At 37.3% G+C, this 15,910-nt stretch overlaps 1 protein-coding gene across 1 annotated transcript in view; it reads right to left on the bottom strand.

The window, feature by feature from the left end:
• The window catches only part of GRM8 (glutamate metabotropic receptor 8), a 1,093,092-nt gene that overhangs the window by 21,725 nt on the left and 1,055,457 nt on the right, over positions 1 to 15,910 (bottom strand). The gene's annotated exons all lie outside the window — the stretch shown is intronic.

Consider the following 15,910-nt stretch of genomic DNA (forward strand, 5'->3'; position numbering starts at 1 on the left):
CAGTGAAGATGCATAAAAGGTGAAGTATCTGATTAATAAATGAGATACTGCTTCCCAGCTCAGCCAAGAGTTCCTGGTCGTCTCTCTACTGCCTGTGAAGCTAGCCCAGCTTGGCATATGGCGCCCTGAACAGGAACCAGCAAATGGCGCCCGAACAGGGACTGGCATATGGCACCCTGGACAGACAACCTCACCAATATGTCCTGGAGCTCCGCTTCCCCAGAGCCCTGCCCCACTAGGGAAAGAGAAAGGCAGGCTGGGAGTATGGATCAACCAGTCAATGCCCATGTTCAGTGGGGAGGCAATTACAGAAGCCAGACCTTCCACCTTCTGAATCCCACAATGACCTTGGGTCCATACTCCCAGAGGGATAGAGAATAGGGAAACTATCAGGAGAGGGAATAGGATATGGAGGTCTGGTGGTGGGAATTGTGTGGAGTTGTATTCCTCTTATCCTATGGTTTTTTTCAATGTTTCCTTTTTATAAATAAAAAAAATTAAAAAATAAAATGTGGATGTTGGTTCTGTACAACAATTACAAACTTAAATGCAACAATTCTTTAAATTAAAAATAAGTTTATTTTAGAGTTCATATTTTCAAAGTCAGAGAATTCATGAAGCTGATGTGTATATTTAAATTAAGCTTTGCCTGACTTAAAAACCCAGACTCTTACACACCATATGGTTTCTTTAGATTCACATCAATGTGAAAGAGAAGGATTAAAATGATTTGAATTCTTATCAAATATGAGAACCATCCTTTTCATAATAGAGGTGAGCCAAACGTCTTAAAGAATAACAGACATTAAATTATGAAAATTAAAATTTAATTTATAATCTAGAGGGTCTTTTGGACTGTTAACATTCAAATACTGTCCTCATTGTGGATGCTAGATCATATCTCCCTTCTTGAGAATTGTATCTTGCTGATGTGGTTCCTAAAAGACAGATAAGTCAATCATTTTAAGTGGAGATATTTGACATTGGATGTATTAATTAGGACAGAGAAATGAAGCCAAAAGAGCTGAGCATTCCTTACATTCATCAGAAAAATTACAAATATACTGTTCACTTCAAAGGTGCAATTTCATCTCCATAGCCACCACAGGAAAGGCCGTTGGCAACATAGTAGGTAGGCAAACTGGGATTCTCAAATGTGAATAAGCAGACTAAGAATAACTAGAAAAAACATTAAGAAAAAAAAAATATGAAAGTGAAGCATCAAAATATACAGAGGGTTAAAACAAAAGCACCTCAAAACCAGGTTCAGTAGAATTCATGGGAGCTGATCTTATAGATAAAGATAATCCTGGGGCCCTGGATGTGGCTCACTGGGTTAAGCACACATAGTAGGAAGCACAATGACTTGCGGGCAGGGACACTTCACAAGGGGTGAAGCATGTCTGCAGGTTTTCTCCCCCCCCTCATCTTCCCCTCCCCTCTCAATTTCTCTCTGTCCTGCCCAAAATAAATAAATTAATTGATCAATTAATTAGAAAATGAAGATAATCATTATCTTTGAAAAGTTATGAGAGAATAATGCATCCAGAAACAGGATCAAATAGATATCAAAGTTAACATTTTTATGATTAAAATTTCAATACATGAAAGACTTTTGATCTTAACTCTAAAGATGAAGTTGTAATCAATCCACTCTACCCACTAAGGATAGCTATAAAAGAAGCAGGAAGTTAAAAATAAAGAATGCTGGGAGGCATGAGAAAAGAATCAAAGCAACCAGGACTCAGAGGGCCAAAATACTCAGAAAACAAAGCAAAACTCATTGATGTGGAATCAGGTATTTTCCACATCGTGAAGACTGTGATGATTCAATATGTTAGGGCAGAAATCTTTTGATGGACATTTCAGCAGTTTTAGATAAAACTAGGTTACCAACAGAGGAGCTAGGACTTAAAAACCCAAGATTCTGTGGTAATACAAAGATGAGAACCTGTTTTCTAGGTCTTCCTGGCTCAGTGTTGGGAAGTTGTATGCTTCAAAGAACTTCTGAATCATTCAGATTGAAAAAAAAGTTGATAAATTAAAATTCAGGAAAACAAAGGAACTGAGATATGAGACCAAGTAAATAGAGACAATAAATTGGTGAGCATAAATCATTAATTTTGTGATATAAATTAGAACACTGATTTACTAAGCAGAGCTTGTCAGGCTGGCTTTTAAATGTTTTTCTTTTCAGTAAGGAGAAATATGTATGTATGTGTGTGTGTATGTGTGTGTATGTTTGTGTGTGTGTGTGTGTGTGTGTGTATGTGTAGAGAGAGAGAAAGGGAAGCAAAATAAATTGAAAAGTCATATCTGCAAATAAAAACACAAAGAAATATAATAGGTAAGTATAGGAAACAAAAAAGAATTTAAGAAGCTATTAAACAGAGAATACTGTTTTGTCACAATAACTGCAGCACCAAATCATAGTGATAAAGTAGAAGTAGACAAATCCATAATCCTTATAGAGATTTTCAATTCCATCTTTTAGTTATTCAAATTTAAATATACAGCATAATGTTAAAGGAAAAAAATAGACTAAGACTATTGCTATTTAAATGTCATTGTGTAAAAACATTATAGACTCCTCAGATACTAACAGTCCATCATATTACCCCAAAACAAATATGAAAACAGACACATACAGGCTATATTATTTCCCCTTCAGAAGGCATTTAAGTTCAAGTTAAAATTAACCAACTAAAAATATACATGAGAGCTAAATACCAACTCATGCAAGTAACTTGCATTACAAACTATTTGCAAACAAATGATTATGAGTACAGTGTGCAGGAAACTTCTATATGCTACTTAAATGGTAATGAAAGAAAATATCAAGTTCAAATATAAATGTTAGGAGTCAATTAATGGAGCACCTGGTAATGTTATAGGCATTCCTTCTTTTTCTCTCTCACACACTCTTTTTCCTCTCTCCCTCACTGTCTCTTAACCTCTTCAAAGAAAGAAAGAAGGAAAAATGGCCACTGGGGGCAGTGGAGTTCTAGTGCAGTCACCCAGATCCAGCAATAAGGACTCTGGGGAAGGAAGACAAAAAGAAAGAATGGGGAAAACAAAACAAATTAAAACAACAATGTTAGGAAACAAGTAAGTCTCAAAATTTACCACAAAACCAATCAAAATAAAAAAAAATTAAACAATGAATGTAGAAAAAAAAGTGTGTGTGTGTGTGTGTGTGTGTGTGTTATAGAAGAATAAAGGTATCAGACAAAAAAATAATGGAAAAAAAAGTGAGCCAGCAAAATAACTCACTTTGATAATACGCTGACTTTGCCACACACAGGGAAGAGGTTCAAGTCAGGCCTCTGATGCATTAAAGGCAGCTTTGGTTTCCTTTACTCTTTTCCTCAGTCTCACTGAAAGTTGGCCTAGTGCAGGAAAGAAGCAGGCTGGGGGTATGGATTGACCTGTTAATGCCCATGTCCAGTGGAGAAGCAATTATAGAAGTCAGACCTTGCACCATCTGCACCCCATAATGATCCTTGGTCCATACTCTCAGAGGGGTAAAGAATAGGAAAGCTTCCAATGGGAGGGGTGTGATACAGAACTCTGGTGATGGGAATTGTATGGAATTGTACCCCTTTTAAACCAAAATCTTGTTGATCATTATTAAATCACTAATAAAAAAAAAAGGAAAGAGTTATTTACAGAGGCAGTGGAGACCTCCATTTATCTCTTATCTGTGACTTATCCCTGGGGATTCTGAAGATTAAAACTGGCCATTATACTAAGATTAACCCTAAAGTAAGACAAATTTCATTGTATATAAATACCAGTACAGGGGCTGGGTGGTGGTGCACCTGATTGAGTGCTCATGTTAAAATGTGCAAAGACCAGAGTTTGAGCCCCCAGTCCTTACTTACAGGGGAAAAGCTTTGTGAGTGGCGAAGAAGTGCTGCAAGTGTCTCTGTGTCTCTCTCTCCTTCTCTATCTCCCCCTTCACTCTTGGAGGCTGGGTGGTGAGTTGAGTGCACAAGTTACAGGGCACAAGGACCCAGGCTCAAGTCCCCAGTACTCATCTACAGAGGGAAAGCTTCATGAGTGGTGAAGCAAGAAGCAAGACTGCAGGTATCTCTCTGTCTCTTTCCCTATCTCCCCATTCCTCTCAATTTTTGGCTGTCTCTATCAAATAAAGATAATAAAAAAATCAGAAGGATGAATATGGGATGATTTCACTCATAAGAAGAAGTTGAAAAACAAGATCAGAAGAGAAAACACAAGTAGAACCTGAACTGGAGTCAGTGCATTGCACCAAAGTAAAAGACTCTGGTGGGGGCGGGGGGTGGGGGTGGGGATACAGGTCCTGGAAAAAGTTGACAGAGGACCAAGTGGGGGTTGTATTGTTATGTGGAAAACTGAGAAATTTCATGCATGTACAAACTATTCTATTTACTGTGGATTGTAATCCCCCAATAAAGAAATTAAAAAAAAATGTTGGTACATCTGTAATTCTATATGAAACCCAGCCTCAAAGACTAATTCCATCTTTGTATTCTAAGCCCTGATGAATGGAGTCCTCCATGAGTCAAAGATCATGATAATTCTACTTCAATAATATTTTACTACTCTTGTCATATACATGCCTGGAGACTCGCAGTTCTAGACACATTGTCTCATTTCCAACTATTGTGGAATATTTTGGGGAGTATAATGAAACCCTTTTCCTTGAACTGAACTCTAGAAGATACAGATGAGAGTGTACGGAACTATGTGATAACTTGGTAGAGCATAGGGGAGCTCTCCCATCATTGGATGGAGGTCTGGATAGACACCCCACTTGTAAGTCTCTCTCGTCATAGAGGTGAGCCAAGAGGGAAAAAGTCTCCTAGACTAAGCTTTCCTTGTTAGTCTCTCAAGCCCACAGAAACCCCAGTACTTCCCTCCATTAACTGCAGGCCACATGGCTGCCTACTTTAAGATTCAAAGTTCACCTCACCTTCTGATCACAGAGGAGAACCTTATCACACACTCCTAACACCGCCCTTTGATGTCCTTAATTTGCTTATCTTTTCTCTATCTTGCCTTAACTGCTTCAACCCCTCTCCTCCCCTCAAACGCCTTTGGGTAATTAAATGCCTGCATCAGAAGACTAATTATCTTGACCTTTATGTATCTCATCAAATTCCTGTCATAACCAGCCCCCTACCATAGGGGCAAGCTGACCTTTAAGAAACCTGTAATTTCTGACATATTTGAATAATGTTCTTTGTTTGGTTTTCTACTTAAACTTTGCCCACCCACTAATAAACGAGACCTGAGACCTGAGATTTGAGCACACTGCAGGTCTCCCGGGGTGTCTTTACTTCGTATCATCCCTTTGGAGAGCAAGAAAGAACCAGTCCGTTACCTTTCTCCTGGAGATCACCCCTCCAGAGACCCCAACAAGAATGCAAGTAGTCATATATCTATAGAAGAACAACTGTAAACTTAGTATTGTTTTAAATTTTGAGTAGCTGTACTGTGTGGTATCTGAAACAGGAACACATATTTTTCAATGATAGTTATAACTGAAAAATTCAGGAGAATTATATTATCTAGACATAGAATAGCTGCCCCCATGGGAATATGCATAGTCATGAGAAGGTGTGATGCTAATATCAATTTATCTGCTATTGTAGATATAATTCCAAAAATTGGGTGTTCAGTATTTAATGTTGAAGATTCAGTTCTTTATAGTAATAACAGCTCTCAGGAAAAGATGAAAATAGTTTAAATGTACCCAAGATGTCAAAACACCCAGTAATCTTAGTCGAAAGATGGTGTGAATGTCAAGTAACAACCAGTGAATAGTGAAGAATACTTTCAGCAGGTTCACACTTCTAGTTTACAGAGGATAGTACTCTTTCTGTAAATTCTTCCATAAACTCAGTTCTCTGAAAGAGAACGTTATGGTTCTGCATTCTTACCTGAATCTCAAACTATAATATTTTATCCAACTTTACCACAATCACATGTTTTAAACATTATTTTCTTTAAAAACACAAAAATAAATGTTAAAATATTGACTCAGAAGGAGAGAGAGAGAGATATCTCTATAACTGGAATACATATTCATCATATGCAGTACCTTTAATCAAATCCAGGACTGCGCACACACAAGGTATATATACATTCTACCAGCTCAACAACTTTCCCAGCACTAACACTGCTTTAAAATCACCTATAAGCTAGAAACAAGGATCATGTAAATATCTTCCTAGAGCTAAAATTGAATCAGAAATCCCAATCATTAAAATCTCTTGAGATGGTGAAATCTGAACTCTTGTCAGATACACTTTCTTCCATAGTTGACTTCACTGATTCTCTAAATTGCAGCAACCCATTTAATGACCACAGTGGTCAGGTGGACCACTGAGTAGGTTGTGAGTAAGCCTAAACCATAATCTTTTACTGGAGATGCATTTTGTTTCCTTAAACTGGAATAATCAATTCACTCCTATAATGATCAGTCAATTCCCAAGAGATGCAGTTCTGATATTAACTATTTCACTGAACCATGTAGCAACACTTCCTGAAATTTAACAACTCACTCTTCACCTGTAAATGATTTTAGAGTGCTCTAGAATTACAAATTCACAACAGTCATCTCAACATTTCCAGACTTATCTCTCTGCCGTCAACCTCTGGTTTTAGCTAAAGTGATTCTTTTCTTTAAAAATATTGTTTCTTCCTTAAATTCTTAAGTGATAGTGATTGTTATTCTGTTAATCCATTATCCCTCAAAGGAGATGAGAACAATTATGCCATTATTTCCCCATTTCTTGCTTCTGGGTCATCACAAAATCATCCCTTGCCTCAAATAGCCTGTCTTTTAACTATTACCACATTCAACTAACTACCCTCTCTCTCATTATTGCGTTTGTATCTGACATTATTTGTTCTACTTCATTAGAGTTCTTTCCCTGTCTCATGGTCTTGTTCTCTGTCTCAAATGGTTTCCTACCTTTCCCTTAATATGTTTAATAATATTTAGTTATTTGATAGAGACAGAGAGAAATCAAAAGGGAAGGGAAAGATACGGAGAGAGAAAGGGAGACAGCTGCAGCACTGCTTTATCATTCATAAAGCATCTCCCTCACAGGTTCACAGTGGGGTCTTGAACATGGACCCTTGTACATGGTACCATGTGTGTCCTACAAGGTGTTCAGCCACTACCTGACCCCAATCTTATTTTTCAATGATGTTATCCTTCCTCCAAGCCCATCCCTCTTTTTCATGATCACAGTGTGCACCTCGCACATTGTTCTCAGATTCCGTAAAATAATTTTTGTTTAATACATTGATTTGGGACTAAAAGATTAATTAAAATGCCTTGTCTTTTCCTCTACCTCATCAAAATTGCCATTTGTAGTAAAAAAAAAAAAGTGTTATATTCACATTCTGAAGTAACATAGGCAATATTGTTGAAGAGTGAGAGTCAAATTCTAGAAAGGATAAGTACTTCTTTCATTTCTCATAATGCATGTTTTCACATGGAAATGACTTGCCAGAAAGCCCCTTAAGGTGCCAGAATTAATGTAAATGTGTTCTAAGACCTTTTACAATAAAACTGGTTATGGCTTACTCCAAGTACTATTAAATTGAAACTGCTAACTTTGACTATACTTCACCGTGACAGAATGTGGAAACATTAAGTATTAAACAGTATATATATTTTCCTAAATAATAAAATGTAAACTGAGCTATTATCAAATAAATTGTGTGTAGCTATAGTAGCTGTTTTATACAGTACTGTGTCAACATCTTAATTAACTATTTTATATTTAGAAAATGACTTCATTTCCAGTTTCTTATGTTAACTGCCAAATCACAACAATATTTACTAAAAATTTCATTGTAGAGGCCCCATATCTTGGTTAAATGGTGAGTTAACCAAATTTTTTATGAATGATGTAAAGATCGCTAGTACATACAATATTGTATATCTTAAGTAGTATCTCAAAGGGCATACATCATTTGATAAGCAGAATTTTATAGTGATTATCCTTAAGTTGGAGGACCATCTGGATTCTATTTTGAAAACTATGATTCTAGAAGCAGAAACAGACAATTATATGGATAAATTATTCCACCGGTAAATCTGAAAAATTGAGTTCCAGCTATATTAAACCATTGATGCTTCAGTATTCAGAATAATAACACCCAAGTGAGAGCTTTAATCTTTCATGGATGAAAGAGTATTGAGTACAGGTGTTAAGGGAAAAAACTATTCTTTTTTTTTCTCTTTCCATCTTTACTAAATAAATTAAGGTTCAAAACTATAAGCATTGTATGTGACCCAAGAAGTTATGCAGCAAAAGAACACATGATTACATAGTGTGGGGTTCAGAGTTCGAACCCTAGAATTTTGTGCCAGAGTGATATCTGAGAGATCTCTTCCATTCATAAATATTTTATTTATTTTGTAAAAAGCATTTGGACATGCTTAAGGACTCTCCACACTGTTTTCTATATATAATTTGAAAATTTGCCTGCACAACAACAGTTACCAGTGCTCCCTTATCTCTACATCCTGACCAACATTTGTCATGTTTTGATTCATTAATGTGAATAACATATAAAGGAATAAAAACAGTGTGTGTCATTGATGGCTTAATTTTTATTTCCCTAATAATAAGTAATGCAGAGCATTTTTATATGCCTATAGGTCATGTGACAATCTTTAAAAAAAATTTATATATAAAAGGGAGCATTGACAAAGCCATAGGATATGAGGTGTACAACTCCACACAATTCCCACCACCAGAACTCCCTATCCCATTGCCTCCCCTGATAGCTTTCCTATTCTTTAGCCCTCTGGTAGTACGGACCCAAGGTCATTGTGGGATGCAGAAGATGGAAGGTCTGGTTTCTGTAATTGCCTCCCCACTGAACATGGGCATTGACTGGTCAATCCATACTCCCAGCCTGCCTCTCTCTTTCCCTAGTGGGGCAGGACTCTGGGGAAGAGGATCTCCAGGACACATTGGTGGGGTTGTTTGACCAGGGAAGTCTGGTCGGCATCATGCTTGCATCTGGAATCTGGTGGTTGAAAAGAAAGTTAGCATACAAAGCCAAACAAATTGTTGATCAATCATAAACTTAAAGGCTGCAATAGTGCAGATGAAGAGTTGGGGGATCCTCTATTTTGTAGATAGCTAGTTGGCATATTTTAGTTATATTCCAAAGCGCCTATGGCTATATTAGTTGTTTGTTTGTTTGTTTTTCCTTTTTATTTTTTCCCCTGAGCCTGAAATCTGATATGCAGGTGGATCCTAATTATTTTCTCGGTAGATGATGTCATGGGTGGCAGAAGGACCAGAAAGCTGGATCAGGGAAGAGAGTAGCTCCCTAATATGGGAAAGGGATATAAATATTGTTGACTGTAAACCTCATCAGTTTGATGTAGTCTGGGGCCCATATTCAGCTTAGAAGCCTATGTGACCTCTGCATCCCTGTAGATCTGAGCTCACGTTCTGTGGTCATGAGTAGGAACATTCCAAGCTGCACCAATATAAGGACCCATCTTCCTCAGGTGCAGCATAGAGTATGTTGTCCAGCCTCCCTTTGGAGGATGGAACATTCTCTGCTGTTGATCCAAGTTGAGGACAAGGTCCTATGGGGGGCCCATAAAGGGGTCTGTTGTGTTGTTCCTGATAAAGCATAACGGTTATGCAAACAGACTCTCATGCTTGAGGTCCCAGGTTTAATCCCCTGTCCCATCACAAGCCAGAGCTGAGTGGTGCTCTGAAAAACAAAACAAAACAAACAAACAAACAAAAACAAAAACAGGAACAGTGCTCAGCATCACACTGATTCATTCATCCACTCTTCAGAATAGATTAGCCATGCTTAAGTCATCAGAGTATTTCCTCACATCAGGTACTGTTCTAAGCACTTGACCTTCAATCTTCCGGACAACCAGGCAAGCACATATCATCATTACCAGCGTTTTTCAGATGAGGCAATGGAAGCACAGCCAACTGTGACCTGTACTCAGGCAGTAACAATGGAGAAAGGCATGTATTCATGGTCTAGGCTCATCATGTCTGTTTGGGGATCTCAGGACTCCCAGATTAGGGCCCCAGCTGATAGTGTGCCCTGATAGTGACTAAAGAGTCATCATTAAAGTATGCCAGTCTCTTGCCCTTATTCAGCTTTTGCAGTCCTTGCTTTGATAAGGTTAGATATGTGAATATCTTCTTTAGAGAACTGTCTATGCAGATCTTTGCCCACTAGGCTGTTTGATATTCTGTTGCTAAGCTGTTTGATTGCTTTAAACTTTTTTGATATTAATCCTTTGTCAGAAGTTTGATGTGGCAATATCTTCTCCAAGTTGACTCTTTGTTATTTTGTCTTTGTGGAAGTTATTTTGATAGGTGGAAACATTTTATTCTAATGTAGTGTGATTTGCTTATTACCTTTAGTTTCTCTTGTTGAAGAAGTTGGGTCTCTAAATACAACTTTGATGTTAAGGTCTTAAGTACTTAACCTATATCTTCTATGGATTTTATATTTCCAGGTATCAGACATAAGTCTTTAGTCCACTTTGAGCTAATTTTGGTATATAGTGTTAGGTGAAGGTCTATTATCATTCTCCTACATGTGGCTATCCAGTTTGTCCAACAAATTTTTTAAAGAAAGTTTCTTTTCCCAATTTAACAGTTTGGGTTCTTACATTATATATTAAATTTGTCATATCCAGTCCTTTTTATTTCATTTAATTTTTAATAGAGACAGAGAAAATTTGAGAGAAGGGAGGATTGAGAGGGAGAGAGAAAGACACCTGTAACACTGCAACTCTAGCTTATAGTGATTCTAGGGATTGAACCTGAGACCTTGGAACCTTGGGAATGAGAATCTTTAGAATAACCATTATGCTATCTTCCCAACCCTGTATAACTCATTTTCAACCAATATAATGGTAACAAAATTTACACCTGTCAGAAAAGTGTTTTTTGTTTCTTTTGTTTTGGGTTGCCACCAAGGGTATCACTGGAGCTTGTTGACTGCTTGGCAAATCTACCATTCCTGGTGATCATTCTCCCACCCCCAAATTATTTTTGATAGATATAATGATAAATTGAGAAGGAAAGACAGATTAGGAGAGAGAAATAGAGACAACCACAACACTGCTCTACTGCTCATGAAGCTTCCCCAGCAGGTGAGAATCGGGGCTTGAATCTGGATACTTGCACATGGTAATCTGCCCTAATGAAACACTATAAGAGGACAAAAACTCTAGAAGGTGAGAAATAGGTTTTCCTGAACCATTATGAAGAGGAGAGTGGCTTATGGAGACAGTTTATATTTTAAAATCTAAATGGGGAATTAAACTGATACTCAGAAAATATACTTTGAATGCTTTTCCTATAGTCGATGGGTTTTTATTAAGCAACCAGTTATTCAGTTCCTCTGACTAATGTGTGATGGCTGAGCAGGAGTGAGAAGTATGTCTATGACTATGACAAAAAAAGTGAAGTTCTGAAAACCTCAGATGTATTATAAGGAGTGACCTTGTTCACATCATTACTATGTTCTAACTATGTGTCTAGGCTATTAAATATAATCCCAAGCCACTAAACACACTTTTAGGTTCAGTGGCCTCAGTCTCTGATTAGGGAAGAAAGAGCCAACTTAGGTTTTCTGTTACATTTAAAAGGAAAAATCATTTCAGGCACTTTATATAAACTTCAGTACCTAAGGGAGTTCATAGGAAAAGAAACCTAGAGTACTCAGCACTTCCAAAAGGAAGCTGGACTGTCACATCAAGAGTCTTAAATTCCAAACTCAGCAACTTTTCACTTTTTCCTGGCATTCAGTTCTTTCTTTTGATCTCTTCTCCTCAGCTAATTCATATCTGGTATTGCCTCCAACCAGCTTCTTTGTCATTTGGGAATTTCTTGCCCATCTAAATGTTACTGAGGAAAAGAAATAAGCTCTATAACATTATCATTGATAACTCAGCTTTCACATAGTAAAATTTTGCCAAATTCTTCTACTTCCTTCTCTTCCTTCAATGTTTACACTTCATTGATTTTACTGCAAAGGCTCCCTCCTGCCTACTTTCTGATACGTGAATTTCAACTATGTATTGTATTTGGGTCCCAATTGTTCATTTTTCCTAGATTTATAACATGATTACATATCTTTGCTCCTTGTGGTATGATTACCTGGACAAAATATCAGGGAAAACCATTTTCTCTACCCCCTTGAACATCAAGGTTCATCATGTGATATATTTTGAACAGTGAATTATGAATTGATGCAATGTACAACATGCCAAAGTAGAGGATTTAAGTGTTGTGCAGTTGACCCCTGATCTTTCTCTCCATCAGGAAAATAGTATATTGCAGATGAGACTGTCCTTCAGCACTACAATTATAACCTCTGATGCATAATATAGGTAAAAATTAAACCACCATTGATTTTACAGGCCAGTCTGAATTTTAGTTAGGTACAGCAGCAGCGTACACCTGTAAAAGCTGACTGATTCATTCTGGGGACCTAATCTGGTTCATACGTGTGTTGACAAATGTTCTGTAATACATTAACATGCAATAAAGTAAATAAATAAGTTAAAATCAGAAATATAAAGATGAGTCTCTTGAGCATAAGAAAAGTCAAAGTGAAATGCTTGACCTGGCCATTCCTGAATATGACAAATTATGGCCAATAGTTCAACTTCTATGAGCATTTTTCTTTCAAATTAAAAAAAAGAAATATAATTCCCAAACTGAAAAATTAATAGACCTAATTTTATATGGCTTATAAAAGTGTTTTAAAAAGTATGTAATTCTGTGGTCATGAGTAGGAACTTTCCAAGCTGCTCCAATTTCAGGATCCATCTTCCTCAAGTGGAACATAGAGAATGTTGATCAACCTCCCTTTAGAGGATGGAACATCCTCTACTGTTGTTGATCCACATTGAGGGCAAGGTACTATGGGGCCACACAAAGGGGTCTATTGTGCTGTTCCTGATAAAGATGATTGGTAATAATGGAGAGAGGTATCTGTTCGAGGTCTAGGCCTATCATCTCTCTGTGGGAATCTCAGGACTCCCCGACGAGGGCGCCAGCAGATAGGGTGGCCTGATAGTAAATAAAGAGTCATCATTAAAGTATTACAGTCTCTTGCCCTTATTCAGCTTTTGCACTCCTTAGTTTCATAAGGGTAGCTTTGGAGTGAGTGAGGGAAGTATACTAAGAAGTAAGTGAGTAGAGTATCTAAGTCTAAGTAGACACTATTTCATTATGAACTTTATGGTGTCTTTTTAGGTCTTTCTACTTGCATATACTACCTTATTGCAGACTATTGTGCACTTTTGCTTTCAGGTATATATTTTGCCCTAATTTATGGATACATGTGAGCATATGCCCTATATCATGGGACCTGGTCTATATCTAGGTTTTGGGACTTTGTTAGGAAATTAATCACCTGAAATGGAATTAGAGGATCCTATGAAAGGAAAGGTCTCACCCAAGTAATGAGGGTGAAGGGCTGGCATTCCACCACTGATGTCTCTGGGCACAGTCTAAAAAGAAGCATGCTGAGGTGGTACTCATTGCAATTATTAGGTTGGGATCCACAGATGCAATATCATTTAGTGTGAATTGAGAGAAGCATGCAGGAAAGTGAGCCCCACCCTAGAGGTTCCAGGACTGGGGGAAATATAGAATCTACAGAGGAAGCAGGAGGTTTCTGCTGTCTTACAGTTTAAGAAGGCAATAGATAGCTATTGCTATAATCATAGTCTTTGGAAATTGGGTTAACTTTGAAAAATCCCTTTATTAAGATTTGCTGTATCATACACAACATCACCATAATTTATGTCCTTTGACATTATTTGTATATAGCTGTGTCTTATAGAGTGATGCCACCGGTTGCTTCTGTTCTACTCATGACCACAGAATGTGAGCTCAGATCTACAGGGATGCAGAGGTAACATAGGCTCTTAAGCTAAATATGGGCTCCAGATCTGATCAAATCCATGGCATTTATAGTCAACAATATTTATACACCTTTCCCATATTTGGGAGCTACTCTCTCCCCTGATCCAGCTTTCTGGTTGTTTTTCTAGCCATAACATCATCTCCCCAGACAATAACTTGGATCCACTTGCTTATGAGATTTCAGGCTCAGGAAAAAAAAAAGAATAAGAAGAAGAAGCACAGCAGGTTAAGTGCACATGGCACAAAGTTCAAGGCTCCACACCTGCCAGGGAGTCGCTTCACAAAAAACTAGTATAGTCATGGAGTTTTTGGAATATAAAATAGGACTACAAACTATCTACTAAACAGAGACCTCCCAACTCTTTATCTGCACTATTCCAGCCTTTAGGTTCATGGTTAATCAACAATTTGTTAGGCTCTATATGTTAACTATTTTTTCAGCCACCAGGTTCCAGATGCTACCATGATGCCAACCATCATCAGATGACCCCATCAATGTGTCCTGGAGCCCCACTTCCCCAGGACCCTATCCCACTAGGGAAAGAGAGAGACAAGCTGAGAGTATGGATTGACCTGCCAATGCCCATGTTCAGCAGGGAAGCAATTACAGAAACCAGACCTTCCACCATCTGCACCCCATAATGACCCTGGGCCCACACTCCCAGAGGGATAAAGAATAGGAAAGCTGGTAGTCAGTGGCAACACAGTGTGTTAACTGCAGGTGGCGTGAAGCATTAGGATCCCCATTTGAGTCCCCAGTGAAGCAGGTCTGCTGGTGTCTATCATTCTCTCCCTCTCTGTCTTCCCCTTCTCTCTCTATTTCTCCCTGTTCTATCTAACAACAATGACATCAATAGCAACAATAATAATAACTACAACAATAAAAAACAAGGGCAACAAAATGGAATAAGTAAATATATTAAAAAAGAATTAAAAAAAGAATAGGAAAGCTATCAGGGGAGAAGATGGGATACAGAGTTCTGGTGGTGGGAATTGTGTGGAGTTGTACCCCTCTTATCTTATGGTTTTTGTCAGTGTTTCCTTTTTATAAATAAGCATCTAAATAAATAAATGGTATGAAATATGGTGGGTGGGTGGGTACAGTTCAGGTCCTAGAACAGGATGGCAGAGGATCTAGTGGGGGTTGTACTATTGTGTGGAAAACTGAGACATGTTATGCATGTACAAACTATTTTATTTACTGTTGACTGTAAAACATTAATTCTCCAATAAAGAAATAATGAAGTATGAAATAATGTACAGTAGTTGGATATATTCGGTTTAGAAATGTCTTACTTTCTCAAAATGTTCATGTTGATGAGGGACCAGTAATTTAAAACAATTCTACCAAGTCAAGCAGGTAATTAGAGGTAAACATCAGGTCACTAGGTCAAACCATGATCCAGTAAGCAATTCAGAAAATACTACTCAAAGTGGGGAAGTGGGAATAATATAACTCTTCTCTATTAAAAATTGAAGCAAAACTAAAGATCCTGAATGCTACAGCATTCCTTCTTAGAAATGCTTTCTATCTAAAATAAGAGTGGTATCAGACATGTAAATGTAAATTTTAAAGACATTTATTAGATATAATTTCTTGTGTTGTTTTCAGAACAAAGTGACCAAAAAATATTATGAAGACAATGCTACAGCTGAAACTTACATTAGTTACCAAATGCTCATGATATATGAAAATATTATTGAAGGGATAATATATAAGACAGACTATAACTATATGTCCTATGATCCCAAGACACTTAGCAAGAAGAAAAATATTCAAATAAGCCAAAACATAATAACTATTTTTATATAATCGGAATCATATAAATGATGGAAATGGTGTTATTTTTATTGTTCAAATTTTCTACAATAAGTTCAAATTACTTTTATTTGTAAATAGTAGAACATAAACAAAGGTGTTCACTGTACAAATGTATAGTATAAATATGTGTTAATAA

This window comes from Erinaceus europaeus, chromosome 8, assembly GCF_950295315.1.
Source record: "Erinaceus europaeus chromosome 8, mEriEur2.1, whole genome shotgun sequence".
Classification (NCBI taxonomy): Eukaryota; Metazoa; Chordata; class Mammalia; order Eulipotyphla; family Erinaceidae; genus Erinaceus; species Erinaceus europaeus.